Raw genomic sequence first — 17,091 nt, 5'->3', positions numbered from 1 at the left:
CTCTCGACACGCGCGCCCCGCCCCTCTCTTCAGAGCTACGCGGCGGCTGAGCGGAGGCCTCGTGCCGTAACGGCCATCGCGGCGGCCGCGGCGGCGTCCCGGTGCCCTCCTCAGGTAAGCTGGGGCCACCCGGGCTCGGCAGAAGGGAGGTGAGACGGTTATGCCGGCAGGCAGACGCACAGAACAGCCTTTCCTTGCTCCGGGAATCCACATAGCCTGTTACTTGCCGCGGTGCTTCCTCTTCCCCGGTGAAGTTAGCCCCCGGGGCGCCGTCTGCCGGCCCGGAGCTGAGCCGGAGGGGGCGGGGAGGCCGCTCGGCCGGGCCTGGGCGTTTGCCTCGGAGCTCCGCGCGACCCTCTGGCCACTGCCCCGGGCGGCGCGGCCCCGCGGCCTCCCGGTCCATCCCCGGAACGTCGGGTTGGGGTGAGCGCCGCGGCCGGCCGCCCCTGCGAAGCTGGGAGATCGAGTGTGAGCCGCGCGCCCTTCCCCGTTTCTTTTTCTCCCCAAAAGTCCTGTCGGCTGTTGTGGCGCAGTCCGAGGCCGCGAAGGTAGGGACGTGGTAGTGGAGAGAAAGGGGCGCGCTCACCTCCAGCCCGAGAGGAGGGGGAGGGAGCCGTTCCCCGTGCGGAGGGTGGACGTCTTCGGGATGCGCCTCCCGCCCCTCCTCCCACCCCCAGCCGTTTCCCTCCTCCTCGGGAAAGCTGGGTTATTTTAATCTTATGGACCTGCTGTAGATTCGTACGCGAGTTGCTTGGGCTGTGAGCTTTTGACTTGAGTTGTAATATATCCGGTAAGAAAAGAAAATGTATCTCGATAGTTGTTTTGTAACCTTTCTTATGTGTGTCCATGAAAGTTAAATTTGCTGTAAGAAGCTCGGGAAGCTGGATTTTGTTCGGGACTGAGAACTCTGACATTATAGACGCCTAATTAGTGTCGAACGAATGAACTAGTCACCTAAAAATAATTCTACCCCGTTAGATTTGGTGATAAACCATGGGAGTTACGAAAGAATAAGGTTAAGGAGAAATTTCTAACCCCATCTTGGGTGGTGAGCAAAGAAGCTCACTCAGTGTCCGGTCAGAACGGGTAAGTGTTGCAAGAGGTATTCATTGTTAAAAATCTTACTTTGGTAGATTTATGAAAGACCAACTATACAATTTATTAAGCACTTGGAAAGCACTGTGCCTAAAGTCTCAACCTTCAGCGAGTTCACAGAGTCAATGGGGTCGGCTCTTAAACAGGCATCTCATTCAAAGTTTGATAGAAACTCAAGAACTATGCATTGGTTGATTAATATTAGTTTTATTTCATCTTGATCACAAACTTTGGGATTTTCTTCTTTGGAAAATTGTCATCTGTGAACAGTTTGCAGAATGTTCAAGATTTCTCAGCTGTGCTTGTTCATGTATTAAATTTTAAATTGTTTGCTCTACTTTTCTAAGTATTATCTTTAGTCCAGATGTTACCAGTGCTTTCAGGTCCATGTAAATAAAGCTTCGAACATTTTGTTAGATATTGAATGATGCTTTATGCCACTGCGTTCATTTTTCTTTTGAACCTTTGAGAACTTTCCTGCCAAAACTCAAGGTAGATTTGATGTGATTATTGTTATAAATCACATGTCAGGAAGAATTGATAAATACAGTTGCAGTCCATTTTTTCCCTCTTATAGTTTAATTAATAATTTTTATAATTTACTCACCTTTATAATATGGAAAAATACCAAATGTTGTCTACCTACACCAGAAGACTAAATGATTATTTAGTTGTTTGGTCAATAAGTAGAATTAGAGGAAACTCTTGAAATAACTAAGCATTTAACAAATTCTCCGTGAATACTTTGCTGTGCTGTTTTAGGAAGACAGCTGACAGGGCCACAAATGACATTTAAAGATTATTTAATAAGGCAACAATTCTATTTGGATGCTCACTTTATTTGAAAGATAGAATTTATAGTCTTCCCTTCAAAACTGATTCCATATGCTGACTTTGTTTTGGTGATTTTATCATGCCGTAAATTACCCAGACATAAACCTTGGTTTTATCTTTGACTTCCTCTATCCACATAACTTAACACTGACCAATTTTTGTCAACCATTTTCTGAAATTTCTTTCAGATATCTGTTCCTTCCCACTAGCTTTTAACTGGGTTTTCTGCCTGTCTTTTCTCCCTACTCAGTATGTTCTGCCTTCTGCCTGTTCTTAAAATAATGCTTCCAACGCCCTCACTGTTAAACCAGCAATAGTTCCCTGTTATTTACAGAGTATAGTTCAGAATTCCCAGCCTTCTAACAATCTGCTCAAAGCCTGTTTTTTCTAATGATGGCACTAATTCTCTATAGGAGCTGTCCACCCTAACCAACCCAATCTCTTGTTCTCATTTAGACTTTGTATTTTTCTACCTTGGTATCTGTTGAGACTTTGCCTACGTATAGCCTGCGTTCTTTAAAAGGAATTTTCCTCCTTAAATTAAGTGGCAAATGAGGGCAAATTTTGTTGAAGTTTCATTTTTGGTCCTTTAGTGCAACCTTCCAGATCTTTCTGTTCTCTGTGTTGTTGCTTTCCTTTGAACGCACTGCCCTTACTGTTTTATCATTCCTTTGGTTTTTAATCTTATGTGGACTTGTATCATAATACTATGGAACAATATTGTAGGAACGTTGGAATCCAACCATCTGTTTTATAGATAGGGAAAACGTAATCCATACAGACTGACTGCACTAAAATTCACCTAGTGATGGTGGCAGAGCTGAGACTCAAACCTTGATTTCCTGCTTGACTTCCTAACTCAAGCTGTGTATATTAAAAAAAAATATATTGTGTATTCTATATGAAACTATACTTTTCATCTCTTGCAATGTCATTTTGTATTGTTTGCTACACATTACTTTGCATTTTGTGTATTAATGCCTTCTGATATAGATTCAAAACTTCTGTATGAGGGCAGGGGAACCTTCATGACTTGCATTGTTTGAATCATTGAAACAGTGATTTAAAGTCTACATAGAGACTTCTAGCTTGTTGGATGTATTAACAGCTTTAACAAAAATAATACTGTCATGTCCACTGTTGAGTCCTGACTCACTAAAAATGAATCTCTTAGAAGTTTCACTGTTGGATTTTAGTTTGTTTGATTCTCTTGATAAAAGAGACTTGAATCTTTGGGAGCCTTGAAAGTAGATGTGAACAATGACTTATTAGGTGACTAAGTTTATTGACCTAACTAAATGTTCTTTTCCTCTTTTTTTTTTTTTGCGCTACGCGGGCCTCTCACTGCCGTGACCTCTCCCGCTGCGGAGCACAGGCTCCGGACGCGCAGGCTCAGCGGCCATGGCTCACGGGCCCAGCCGCTCCACCGCATGTGGGATCTTCCCGGACCGGGGCACGAACCCGTGTCCCCTGCATCGGCAGGCGGACTCTCAACCACTGTGCCACCAGGGAAGCCCCTTTTTCTCTTTCTGATAGAACAGTAACACTTTTACATTTTGCTATTTTTTCATTTTGTTCATCTGTCAAGAACCAGATTATTGAGCAATCTGCTTATTGAGCAAAACATTCTGTAAACCATTTGTTCCATTTGGGGAGTTAGAGAGCTTTTATATATTTGTTCTTCACGTTTTTTTCCCTCTTAACTTTAAAGTTTCTGTTAATACCAGCAGCATAGGGTTTCCTTGGTATTTTTGTTACATTGATGTAGCAAGAGTTGAATGGTATAAGACAGCACAGAAAACTATCAGGTGAAATATCTCTGGAGGGTATGCTTTACTTTTTTGGCCTGAAACAAATTAGAAAAATTAGAAGCTATTTTTCTTCTATTGTTTGGTTGTTTATAATGGCTTATTCTTATTTGTTTAAATAATTATCTGCTAAAATAAACTGTGGAAACACTGTTTCTCTTGTTCTTTTTTCCTGAAATTGTACCTAAGGAGTGCTGAATTGGATAAGTATGGTATGAATAATTTCTGCTTTTGTTCAGACAGACCAGTTGAATAAAGCAGTGAGAGTATGGCTTGGAGAGATTTTTTAAAAAACGGGTGCATTGAAAAGGTTTTATTTTTTCTTTTTTTAATGAATCAGCCTTCCCAAACTTTCAGTACAGGCATGCTTCAAAATCATGTTGCATTTAGATCAATTCAAATAATAAATATAACAAAGAATTTAATGTTCTTTGTATTTTTTGAGTATTCCAGCTATATTGTAGAAACATTTTATTAATTAAACAAGGCACTGGAAAGGTTTTTGGAAATACTTGATCACTTCCAGATACTATATGTTTTTAAGCAACATTTTTATTTTTAGAAACATTTAGAATACTTCCTGTACAACCTCCCCCCCCGCCCCGCCCCCCAACCCCGAATTTTTGCTGCCCTAGGAAGTCAGATTTTGGGTTGGCCAAAAAGTTTGGAAAAACCCGAATGAACTTTGTGGCCAACCCAAATACATTAGTTTTTCTATGGGTTTTTTACATTTTTTTTTTTTACATATTCTTAGAAAGCCCTATAAAGCCTTCCATGATTTGGCTTTTTTGCCAGCTTCTAGCTGCATTTCTTGGCATTATCTTTTTCCTTTAGGCTGCTCTTTGGGCCTTGAATAGCCAAGCTCTTTTTTGCCTTGGAGCCTATGAACATGCTCTTCCCTCTGGCAGATGGCTTTTTTGGGTTAATAAGTATTAAGTTTGGCTGCTAGTAACAGACACCGAATAATAATTTCTGCCCCACAGCAGAGAAATCCAGAATTTACATGACACTCATTTATTAAGTGTTATTTCCAGTTGTTTTCCTATAAATAACTTTTTTTTTTTTTTGCGGTATGCGGGCCTCTCACTGTTGTGGCCTCTCCCATTGCGAAGCACAGGCTCCGGACGCGCAGGCTCAGCGGCCATGGCTTACGGGCGCAGCCGCTCCGCGGCATGTGGGATCTTCCCGGACCGGGGCACGAACCCGTGTTCCCTGCATCAGCAGGCAGACGCTCAACCACTGCGCCACCAGGGACGCCCTATAAATAACTTTGAAATAAAGATCTTTGTGTATAAGACCTTAGAAAATTTCCCTTTTGATTAATTCCTGTTGTGGAATCCAATTGAAAGTTCCATTAATTTCTTTAAAAACTTGTTTAGAGAAAGTATCATTTTTTTTTAAATTGCAAAGTGGCCAAATTTCAGTGTATCCCTAATGAATTTTTCCAATTGTAGACATAGGCCCATTACCCAGATCAAGGTATAGAACATTCCTAGTGCTCCAGAAGGGTCTCTCATGGGTCCTCCCAAATCTGTATCTCCCCTGCCCCCCCCCCCCGCAAAGTAATCACCATTTTGACCTATATCACCATAGGTTACTTTTGCCTGTTCTTGAACTTAATATAAGTGGAACCATACAGTATATACTTTTGTGAATGGCTGCTTTTACTTAACATTGTGTTTGTGAGACTCACCCATGATGTTGGGTACAGCAGTAGTTGGTCTTTTTCACTGATGGCAGTATTTTGTTGGATGAATATATACATTTTAAAAAAATTCACCATTAGTGGATGTTTGATATACTTCAATTTTTTTAGCTGTTGTGAATAAAGCAGCTATGAACATTTACTTACAAGTCTTTTAGTGGACATACACCCTCATTTCTTTTGAGTATATATACATGGGAGTAGAATTGCTCTGTTTTTGTCTACCAGTGTTTTTTTTTTTTAATTTTTTCAATTTTTTGGCTGCATTGGGTCTTCATTGCTGTGTGCATGCTTTCTCTAGTTGTAGCAAGTGGAGGCTACTCTTCATTGTGGTGCACGGCTTCTCATTGTGGCGGCTTCTCTTTGCGGAGCGCTGGCTCTAGGTATGTGGGCTTCAGTAGTTGCAGCATGTGGACTCAGTAGTTGTGGCACGCGGGCTCTAGAGCGCAGGCTCAGTAGTTGTGGTGCACGGGCTTAGTTGCTCTGCGGCATATGGGATCTTCCCGGACCAGGGCTCGAACCCGTGTCCCCTGCATTGGCAGGCAGATTCTTAACCACTGCACTACCAGGGAAGTCCCTTTCTACCAGTTTTTGAACCTGATTGAACTAGTTCTCTGGCTGGTCCATAGTAGTTTCCTGGGATTTCTCCCTTTACCATAAAGCTAGTGATTCCCTTTGCCTTAACTCTCTTATTTCCTGTGAATCATGTAATTCTTTTTTATTTTTTTATTGTTTTGACCCCTTCTTTTGATGGGGTATATCCCACAGTAGATTACTGTGAAAAGTTGAGATCTGTGTTAATAAAAAACCCCTTTATTTATTTTTGGTCTTCCCACTGATTTGGTTGGTTGGGTAAGGAGTTATAGGTTGGAAATAATTTCCCTTCTGAATTCTGAAGGCATCTCTCCATTGTTTTCTAGCTTGTGGCCCATTTAAGAATTCTGAAGACATTCTGATTCCTGATCCTGTTTTTTGCCTTTCTGGAATTTTGTAAATTTCATGAGGGTGTGACTTGGCATACATCTATTTTTGTGTGTTTCCTTAGATATTATTCATTGTGCCCTCCAAATCTGCCAAATTATGTTCATCAGTTCTGGGAAATTTTCTTGACTTTTTTCATTGATGGTTGGATTAATCTGCTAGGGCTGCCATAACAAAATACCGTAGACTGTGTGGTTTAAAGAACAGATACTAATTTTCTCACAGTTTTGGAGGCTAGACGTCCAAGATCAAGGTACTGTCAGGGTTGGTTTCTGATGAGTTCTCTTCTTGGCTTGTAGACAGCTGCCTTCTCAGTGTGTCCTTACAAGGCCTTCCATGGAGAGAACTGTATCTTTCCTCCTCTTATTTTGAGGATACCAATCCTGTTGGATTAGGGCCCCACCCTTATGACCTCATTTAACCATAACTACCTCCTGAAGGCCGTATCTCCAAATACCGTCACACTGGGGGCTAGGGCTTCAACATACAAATTTTGAGGGGACACAGTTCAGTCCATTACAGTGGTTTAGTCTCCTCCCTTTTGTATCTCTCTCTGTGAAACTTCTGTTCTTTGTTTGAATCTCTTAGACTAGTCCTCTGATACTCCCTTTTTCTCTTACTTTTCACCTCCTAGTCTTTTGGCTCTGTTTTATATGGGAGGCTTTCTTAACTTTATTTCCTAAGCCTTCTGTTGAATTTTTCATTTTTTGCTGTGAAGATTTTGATTTCCCAAGAGTTCTTTTTGTTCTCTTAAAGATTCTCTTTTGTAGAGAGCATTTTGTGCTTCTGTCATGGATGCATTGTCTTCTCTAATTTCTGAGGCTATAAATAGCTTTTTTTTTAACTTTTTTTTTTTGTAGCCTCTGTTCCTTCTAAATTGGTCTCCAGCTTTTATGTTGGAGGCTTACTTCAGGTGTCAGTAATCAATCCTTGGATGTTATCTAGTGAGTGAAAGTCTGAATTGATGGGGACTTGAAGACTTTGAATTTCATTTCATGGTGGCCCAAGTGAGCCATTTTTTGAGAAAACCCTGATTGATGTGCAGGAGGTGTTTTCCTCTTGGGTCAGGTTCATGAAGGAAAACTCAAATCTGCTTGAGGTCTGAAAGTTTGGCCACCAATTTTTTTGGTTTGAGGGATTGGATTTCTCATTCCCCTACTTTTGGTAGAGTATACAGATCTTTAATTATATCTGGTGAGCCCTAGTTCAGAGTGGAGTAACCAACCAATCAGAATGATTTTACATTTTTAAAGGGTTGTAAAAAAATAATACGTGGCAGAGACCGTGTGGCCCGTAAAGACTAAAACATTTACTATCTGGCCCTTTACAGAAAAGGTTTGCCTACTTTGTTCTGGTTGTAATGGTTCTGATTTCCTTTAATAAAGCTTCTAGACTACTACTACTTTTACTCCCACTCAGGCTTCAGTTTACAATCTTGGGACTTCCTGAAGCTATTTGTTTTAATTTAGTTTAGTGCATATCATGGAAGTTATGACTAAGAATTGGTAGGATAGACTCTGTTATCAGAGATATGAGATTTTTTAATGTAAAATCTCAAGAAGTAGGAAAAGCAAAATACTGAAGAAATAAATCACAACGCATAATGAGTGTACGTGTGCATTGTTCTTTTTCTTGTCATCTAAGTGCAGAACATAAGTGTGTATACTTTGAAGAATGGGGAAAGGGGCATTGAGAACAGGCCCAAGTCATGTTTTAAATGAGCAATTTTCATCAACTCCTCTGTAGTTGGTAAATCATAACTGGCAGAATAAATTGGCTCCAGACAAGAAGCTGTTCCAGGCAGTAATATACATATACATATATATGTGTAAGTGTACGTATATATGTGTGTGTGTGGTTGTATTTGTCCACCTGATATCAGAAATGAGAGAGAGAATTAATGTAAGCCACGTGGCAGGGTGGGAGAAACAGGAGTTGCATTGTTATAGGAAATAAAGTAAAATGTCTTTTCCTTTAAGTGCTAGCTGCTGAAAAACTGTTACGTTTAGTCTTAATTGTGTGAGCAGTCTCATCACAGGTTTCTTGTATAATACTTTCTTTCCTTTAAATGGTGTCTTATCTTTAGTATTTATCTCCGATTTTTTTTGTTGTTGTTGTTGCATGTGGCATGCGGGATCATAGTTCCCTGACCAGGGATCTAACCCGTGCCCCCTGCATTGGGAGTGCAGACTCTTAACCACTGGACCACCAGAGAAGTCCCTATCTCTGTTATTATTATTATTTTTTACAAATTTAATTAATTAATTAATTAATTTTTGGCTGCATTGGGTCTTCGTTGCTGCGCACGGGCTTTCTCTAGTTGTGGCGAGTGGGGGCGTCTCCTGTTGCGGAGCACAGCCTCTAGGCGCACGGGCTTCAGTAGTTGTGGCTCCCGGGCTCTAGAGCGCAGGCTCAGTAGTTGTCGCCCACAGGCTTAGTTGTCTGCGGCATGTGGGATCTTTCTGGACCAGGGCTCGAACCCATGTCCCCTGCATTGGCAGGCGGATTCTTAACCATTGCATCACCAGGGAAGTCCTCTCTGTTATTTTTTAATATGTATATTCCAGACTTGTTTCTTTGAGTGTACAAACTCATGCTCACTTAAAATAGGATCACATGCTACATTTTGTTTTCTAATTTGGCTTTTATAAACATTCTTTTGAGTCAGTATATATAAGTTTAAAGATTCTAGAGACAGACAACTTGAATTCCAGTATAGGCTTCATCACTGTTTGGGCTTAGGCGTCTACAAGCCTCATTCTTCTTATCTGTAATATGGGGATTATACTTAATCAAAGGATTATTATAAGGTTTACATGAGAATTCATGTATCCACTTAACTGCTAAGCAGTGATTGGTGTACATTAAGAGCTTTAGAATCAGTTTTAGATGTAAAATAACAGGGTTCAAAAGTGTAGATGTTGTAAATGTTGGTAACTGTTGCCAAACTACTATTCAGAAAAAAATACGAATTTAATCTTCACCAACAAATAGTGTTCCTTTACTTGGCATAATTATTCTAATTTTTGACAACTTGGTAGGTAAAAAACTGGCAGAACTAAAAGGAGAATTAGACAAATTCATAAATATAATTTGGGATATTTTAGTATAACTCTGAGTAATTAGTAGAACAACAATAAGACAAAAAAGTCAAAAGATTTGAACAACATAATTAACAAATGAGTCTAATTACATGCATAGAACATTTTACCCAGCACCTGAAGAATACAGATTTTTTTCTAGTGCCTATGGAAATTTACCCCCAAATTTACATATGCTGGACCATAAAAAAGATGGAAATAATCAGTTCTAGAATATGTACTCTGACATGTTGGAATTAAGCCAGAAATCAATTACAAAAAATAACTAGAAAATGACATGTCAACTGTTTGGAAATTAAACAGTATACTCCTAAGTAACCCAGGGATTAAAGAAGAAATGACATTAAACTCTTCTGAACTGAATGATGAAAATATGACATAACTTAAGGGATACAGGTAATCCATGCTTAAAGGAACGTTTATAGCCTTATAATGCATATGTTAGAATAAAGGCTAAAAATAATTGAAAAGATTACTGTGTAAAGATGGATGAGTGAAAGATGCATTTACTTTTACTCCCCTCCAAAGCCTACCAAGATGATTGATCGTATAGAATATTTTTTAAAGGTTGGAACTACATAGGTAAAGAGAATGGAAGAAGCAGTGAAATTTGGAAGCTGGAAAGCAACAGCCTGATAGAAACATTTTAGTAGATTTAAAAATGTTCGGGGCTTCCCTGGTGGCACAGTGGTTGAGAGTCTGCCTCCCGATGTAGGGGACACGGGTTCGTGCCCCAGTCCGGGAAGATCCCACATGCCGTGGAGCGGCTGGGCCCGTGAGCCATGGCCGCTGAGCCTGTGCGTCCGGAGCCTGTGTTCTGCAATGGGAGAGGCCACAGCAGTGAGAAGCCTGCGTGCCACACACACACACAAAAATGTTCAATCCTAAACTGGCAGTAGGAAAAATAGAAAAGAATCCTCAGGCTCAGGAATTGGCAGCATCAGGTATTCTTGTGGAAGAAGGGCTGAGAGTGTGCTAAAAATAGAAGGATTGCTTGAAAGTCTGTTTAAGAAGCCAGCTCAGTTAATCATAATAGCCAAAAAGTAGAAACAGCCCAGATGTCCATCAACTAATAATGGGTAAATAAAATGCATATTGCGATAAACAGCAATGAAGTACTCATACATGTTATAACGTGAAGGAACCTTGACAGTATGCTTATGTGAAAGAAGCCAGTCACAAAAGACCACATATTGTATGATTTTATTTGTATGAAATGTCTAGAAAATACAAATCTATAGAGATAGGGAGTAAATTAGTGGTTGCCTAGGGCTGGGAATAGGGGAGATTAGAGGGAAATGGGAAATGACTGCTCAAGGGTATGGGTTTCTTTTTTGGTGTGATGAAAATGATCTAAAATTGATTGTGATGATGGTTGCACGACTGAATATACTAAAAATCATTGAATCATATGCTTTAAATTGATCACTTGTGTAGAATTTGAGTTATATCTCAGTAAGCTATTACAAAAAAACAACAACAAAAAGGCAGCATGAGCCTAGATCTCTTTGTCAATTTGTATAGCTAAGTGACTGCCCTCTTTACTGTGGCAGCAGAAGACTGAAGATTTATCCTCTGCAGTGGATAAAATACAGTGTCTCTAAGAGAGGGGTAGATACTAATGTAATTGAAGACCAGTTATCCTATAGTGAACACCTGGATTAAGTGAATGTGCTCAATGTTAGAACCCTTATTGAGGTCCCTTCTCTTGGGGTCCCAGAATCCTGACAATCAAGTAGGAACTTAGAGGATGATTCTCTTAGTAGAACCAAGGAGAAAAACTCTGAAGTTATTCACAATCAGTTTTTAGGGCCCTAGTTTTAAATATGAACAAGACAGTTAAGGATCACCAGATTCATGAGGAAAGCTTTTTTTTTTTTTTTTTTTTTTGCGTTACACGGGCCTCTCACTGTTGTGGCCTCTCCCGTTGCGGAGCACAGGCTCCGGACGCACAGGCTCAGCGGCCATGGCTCACGGGCCTAGCTACTCTGTGGCATGTGGGATCTTCCCGGACCGGGGCACGAACCCGTGTCCCCTGCATCGGCAGGCGGACTCTCAACCACTGCGCCACCAGGGAAGCCCATGAGGAAAGCTTTTAATATAAGAGACCAAAACAAATAGAAAAAAAGAATTTGGAGCAATAAGAACTAAAAAAAGAGCTCTTGAAAATTAGAGGGTAACAGTAAGAAGAAAATAAAAGAATGGAAGTTAAAGTAGAGGAGACCTTGCATAAAGTAGAGGAAAAGATGGAAAACAGGTAAAAAATATATGTAATTCAAAGGTCAGTCCAGGAGATAAACTTCTAAGCAACAGAAGTGTTGGTAAGAGAGAACAGAGCAAAGAGTGGAAAAGAAATAACGGTGAAATATTCAAGAAAAATACCCAAAGTTGAGGAATATCATTTTGCATATTGCAAAGCCTTCTGGGTTCTCAAGGAAAATGGATGAAAACAGATAAATGTACTTTGAATTAGGGTCTAGTCAGGAAAATGGAGACCATACTACTTATAACAGAATTGTATAATATAAAGAATTGTTTAGCCATATGTTATGGGTTGAGTTGTGTCCCTGCAAAAAGATATGTTGAAGCCCTAACCTGCGGTACCTCAGAATGTGACCTTGTTTGGAAATAGAGTCTTCTCAGAGGTAATCAAGTTAAAGTAAGGTCATTAGAGTGTCCTTTAAGCCATTGTGACTGGTGTTCTTTAAAAACAGTGGGGAAACTTAGACATAAATTTGGACACAGGCATGCACAGAGGGAAGATGGCCATCTACAAGCCAAGGAATGCCTGAGACTACCAGAAGCTAGGAGAGAGGCCTGGAACAGATCCTAACTAATACCTTCAGACAGAGCATGGCCAATACTTTGATTTCAGACTTGTGTTGTGGCCTCTAGAACTGTGAGATGGATTTCTGTTCTAAGCCAACCCAGTTTGTGTTACTTTGTTATAGCAGCCCTCAGAAACTATAATAGACTAGGTAGTTAGAGAACTGAAAAGGCAATAAGGGAACTCTCAGGTATCACAAAGATAATTAACTGTAGGAAGTAATTAGCCCCTAGGGTTGGGAGAACAAAGAGAAGAGATTGGAATTATTGGAATTCAGAAGCTTGAAGAGTGGCCCTGAGGAACTGGAACTCAAACTTCTGAGGAGTTGCTGCCTGCTCAGGAAGTGTAAGTATTTTAAGAGACTTGATAAGGCTGGTCTGGGAATGGCAGGAAAAACACAAAAGCAAAAAGTTGCTAACTGAAACCAATTGCTGATACTGGAACCATTGCTGTTTCCACATTGAAGGTTGACAGTTGATACTGAGCTGAAGGAGTATCTCCCTGTTCCCTCCTTCAATCTTCCAGTGTCTTTCTAGTATCCCTTTTAGGCAGAGTCTAACAGGAAGCCAGCTAGCAAAGAACTGTGATTTGCAGGGTTCCAGCCCCTCAGCATTACAAAGCAGAGTAGAGAAGAGTAGGTTTGAAGTCTAGGACAATAGCTTAATAACCAGTACACACAGACACTGAGATATTTCATTGTGAAATTTTGGAATACATGGGACTGTAAGCTTCCGGAGGGGTAGAAAGATCTATAAGCTTCTGGAGGGGGAGAAATGGGTCCCTCAACTTCAGAGATTGAGTATTCTCAACTGCAACCTCACAAGCCAGAAGACAGTGAGCAAGGCCCTCAAATTCTGAGGGAAAATGATTTCCAAGCTAGATTTCTTTACCCAGCCAAATTATTAAGTACAAGTATAGAATGTAGGCATTTTAAGATGTGTAAGGTCTCCAAAAATTTCTCTTCCTCACTTCCTTCTCAGAAAGCTATTGTGTGATTTGCTCCACCCACCAAAAGGAAGGTGTAAACTTCAGTGAAAGAGGAAGGTGAGCATTATAGGAGACAGGAAATCAAATTCTAGAGGGACAAAGGGAATTCCTAAGGTGATAAAGAGAATTCCCTTAATGCTAACTGATTATCAGATGAAAGAGCAGTAAGTCTGGATTTGAACAGGTGAGAAGGCCCTGGTAGTTTTATGACAATGAAACTAATAAAATACCTTATGTCTGTATCTCTTAATTAGGCAATTGGCAAAGAGTTTGAAGTTGAATTAGTGATATCTTTTGTTTGCTTAGCTTTTTATATTGGAGTTTAGAGCTTCATTCTGGAATTTCTTCTCTCTTGTACTCTCCCTTAGGTGATCTCGTTTAAGCCTGTGATTTTAAATAGTATTGATATGTGGCTGACCTCTTGCTCAGGCAAGACCTCTGCTCTGAGCTCCAGAGTCATTTATTGTATCCATTATCTACTACTGTGTAAAAACCACTCCAAAACTGAGTGGTTTAAAACAATAATCATTTTTCTTCTGCTCATAGATGTACATTTAGGCAGCACTTGGATGGAGATGGCTTGTCTCTGTTCCAAGTGGTATCATCTAGGGTTGCTTGCTCATACTGCTGACAAATTGTTGTTAACAGTTGACTGTGAACTCCTTGGCTGGCTATGGGCTAGGGCAGCGGTCCCCAACCTTTTTGGCACCAGGGACTGGTTTCATGTAAGACAATTTTTCCACGGACCGGGGTGGGGGTGGCGGGGATGGTTCAGGCGGTAATGCGAGTGATGGAGAGCAGCAGATGAAGCTTTGCTTCATGCCACTCACCTCCTGCTGTGTGGCCCGGTTCCTAACAGGCTGTGGACTGGTACTGGTCCGTGGCCCAGGGGTTGGTGACCCCTGGGTTAGGGGCCTTGGTTCCTGTCCATGTAGATCTTTATGTAGGCTGCTTGGGCTTCATCATAGCATGATGGCTGGGCTCCAAGAACAAGCATCTTGAGGGTATCCAGTAGAAGCTGTAACACTTTTATGACAGCCTTGGAATTTGCATAGCTTCACTTCTGCATAGTAATAAGCCTACCAATATTCAAGGGGAGGGAAATTTTCCCCCCATTAAGAGGTGGTGTCTAAATTACATAGTAAGAGAAGCATTGAAGATATTGTCTCAGCCATCTTTGGAAAATACAATATGCCAGATACATCAAGCTGTTTCCTTGATTTTGCCACTTCTATATATATCCCATAGGTATTTTGAACTTAAAACAATCAAAACAAATTCTTGATTTCCTTACTCTTAAACTGTACGCTTTCCCTGCTGCCTCCATTAGTTCGTTCCTCAATCTTTCTCATTTCATTCAATGGTATTGCCGCTCACCTAGTAGCTAAAACCCAGGTGTCATACCTGATTCCCTTACTTCCCATACTTCTAATCCATCTTGTCTCTTCAAACTCCAAATACATCTTGAATTCTTCTGTTCTCTGTCTACATAGTCACCATACCACTCAAGTCCAGGCTACCAAGGTACCATCATCTTTTTACTTGGACTCCTGTTGTTATTTATTTCAGATATAATTGACATTTTATTAGTTTCAGGTATACAGTGTAATGATTCACATTTGTATTAACTGCTCTTCTAAAAACTTGTGGTAAAATCCACATAACATAAAATTTACAGTTCTAATCATTTTTAAGTGTATGTAGTTCAGTATTAAGTATATTCACATTGTTGTGCAACCAATCTCCAGAACTTTTTCATCTTGCAAAAACGAAACTTTGCATTCATTAAACAACTACCCATTCCCCCAATCCCTGGCAACCACCATTCTACTTTCTGTTTCTATGAGTTTGTTTGCTCTAGTTATCTCATTTAAGTGGAATCATTGGCATTTGTCTTTTTATGACTGCTTTATTTCACTTAGCATAATGTCTTCAAGGTTCATCCATGTTGTCACATGTGCAAAATTTCCTTCCTTTTTAAGGCTGGTAATATTCCATCGAATATATATACCACATTTTGTTTATCCATTCATCTATTGATGGATATTTAGCTTGCTTCCACTTTCAGCTATTATGAATAATGCTGCTGTGAACATGAATGTACAAATATCTGTTCAAGTCTCTTTTCAGAAATTGCTAGACCATATGGTAATTCTCTATTTAATTTTTTGAGGAACTGCAATACTTTCTTTTGAGGAACTACCATCCCTCCCTCCCTCCCTCCCTCCCTCTTTCCCTCCTTCCTTCCTTCCTTCCTTCCCTCCTTTCCTCCGTCCCTTCCTTCCTTCCCTCCTTTCTTGATAGTAGCTATCCTTTCATATGCTTGTTGGTCATTTGTGTATCTTTAGAGAAATGTCTATTGAAGTCCTGTATTTAAAACTTTTGTTGTTATTGTTGTTGAGTCTTAACTAGTCTTTGTATTTCTACTGGTTTTTTTCCTTTTAACTAATTCTTTACATGGCAGTCAAAGAAAGGTTAAGATTTCTGTATTAATCGTGATATGCTAACAGCTTTAATAAGCACAAATCTTAGTGGCTTAACACAGTGGAAGTTTAAATTACTTTTTCATGTCAGTCTAGTGTATATGTGTGATGGAGTAGGAGTGGGGATACCTCTGCTTCTTGCAGTAATTCAGGGGCACAGGCTACTCTATCTTTTTAAATTATCACTATCATCACAATATGACTTTTGAGGCTGTCTTGAAAAGGGAAGCAAGTATGGAGGAAGATTTTAGGGCCCACTAAAAAGTGGCGTATATCACTTTCACCCACATTCTATTGGTCAGAACTGAGTCCCATGACTCCACCTAACTACAGAGGCGGCTGGGAAATGTAGTATAGCAGTGTACTAATGAAAGAGAGAACACAGATATTAATGAGCACTAGCAGTCTCTGTCACAGTGTATATTAGATTAGAACTCCCTTGCTTAAAACCCTTTAATGACTTCTTGTTACCCATAGACTAAAATTAGCATATGTCTGTTCCAACCTTATTTTGTACCATTTCCCCCTTATTATTCTCAACTTACATTAGACTAGGTCATTTCCTATAACATGCCAAACATTTTTTCCTCCTGGAACCTGTGTGTTTTGTAGTTTCCTTTGCTTGGAGCACTCTAAATATTTAAATGACTCCCTCCTTCTCATCTTCAGTATCAGCTTAAAATCCATCTCTAACTAAAATCCCAAACAAAAATAGCTCTCCTATTCTCTGTCCGTTTTGATAGCACTGTGTTTACATCTATCACAGCATTTATCACAATGTATAACTATTTTATTTGAAAAAAAATTTTGTTTGCTTTACTTGTGTCCTCTGCTAGAAAGAGATGTCTTTCTCACTGTTGTATCCCTGCAGCACCCAGCCAATGCTTAGCACACTCTAGTAAATGTGTTGTATGAATGAATGACTGTTATACAGAACAGACTGAACTGGAGAGACTGGAGGGAATTATAACCAAGACTTCTAATGGTAATTTAGGTGAATTGCTGAGGGCTTGGGTTTTAGTGGTGGCAGTGTCAATGGAACAGAAAAGGATGAAGAGGAATCAAAGGAAAAACCAACACAAATTGCTGTGTGACTAAAGTGGGGAGTCTGGGTGAAGGGGATGATAGTGGTTTGTAATTAACAGATCAGTAAAGAGGATAGAAGAGTTGGTGTTTTGGAGATAATGATGAGTTGGGATTGATGTGTGTTGAGTTTGTGGTGATAGCAAGACTTTCATGTAGAAATATTGAGGAACAGTGGCTTGGATTA

General features: G+C 40.1%; 1 protein-coding gene across 2 annotated transcripts in view; it reads left to right on the top strand.

Moving 5' to 3' along the window:
• The window catches only part of NCK1 (NCK adaptor protein 1), an 83,088-nt gene continuing 65,997 nt past the window's right edge, over window positions 1-17,091 (top strand). The window contains exon 1 of one of the 2 annotated variants that reach the window (XM_060149783.1): window positions 1-114. The gene's annotated coding sequence lies outside the window, so the exon portion shown is untranslated. Of the gene's footprint in view, window positions 150-17,091 lie in introns of both variants that reach the window. The other variant, XM_060149784.1, reaches the window with a different exon arrangement.

The sequence above is a fragment of the Lagenorhynchus albirostris genome, chromosome 5 (assembly GCF_949774975.1).
Source record: "Lagenorhynchus albirostris chromosome 5, mLagAlb1.1, whole genome shotgun sequence".
NCBI classification, from domain to species: domain Eukaryota; kingdom Metazoa; phylum Chordata; class Mammalia; order Artiodactyla; family Delphinidae; genus Lagenorhynchus; species Lagenorhynchus albirostris.
This window is presented reverse-complemented; position numbering and strand designations above follow the sequence as displayed.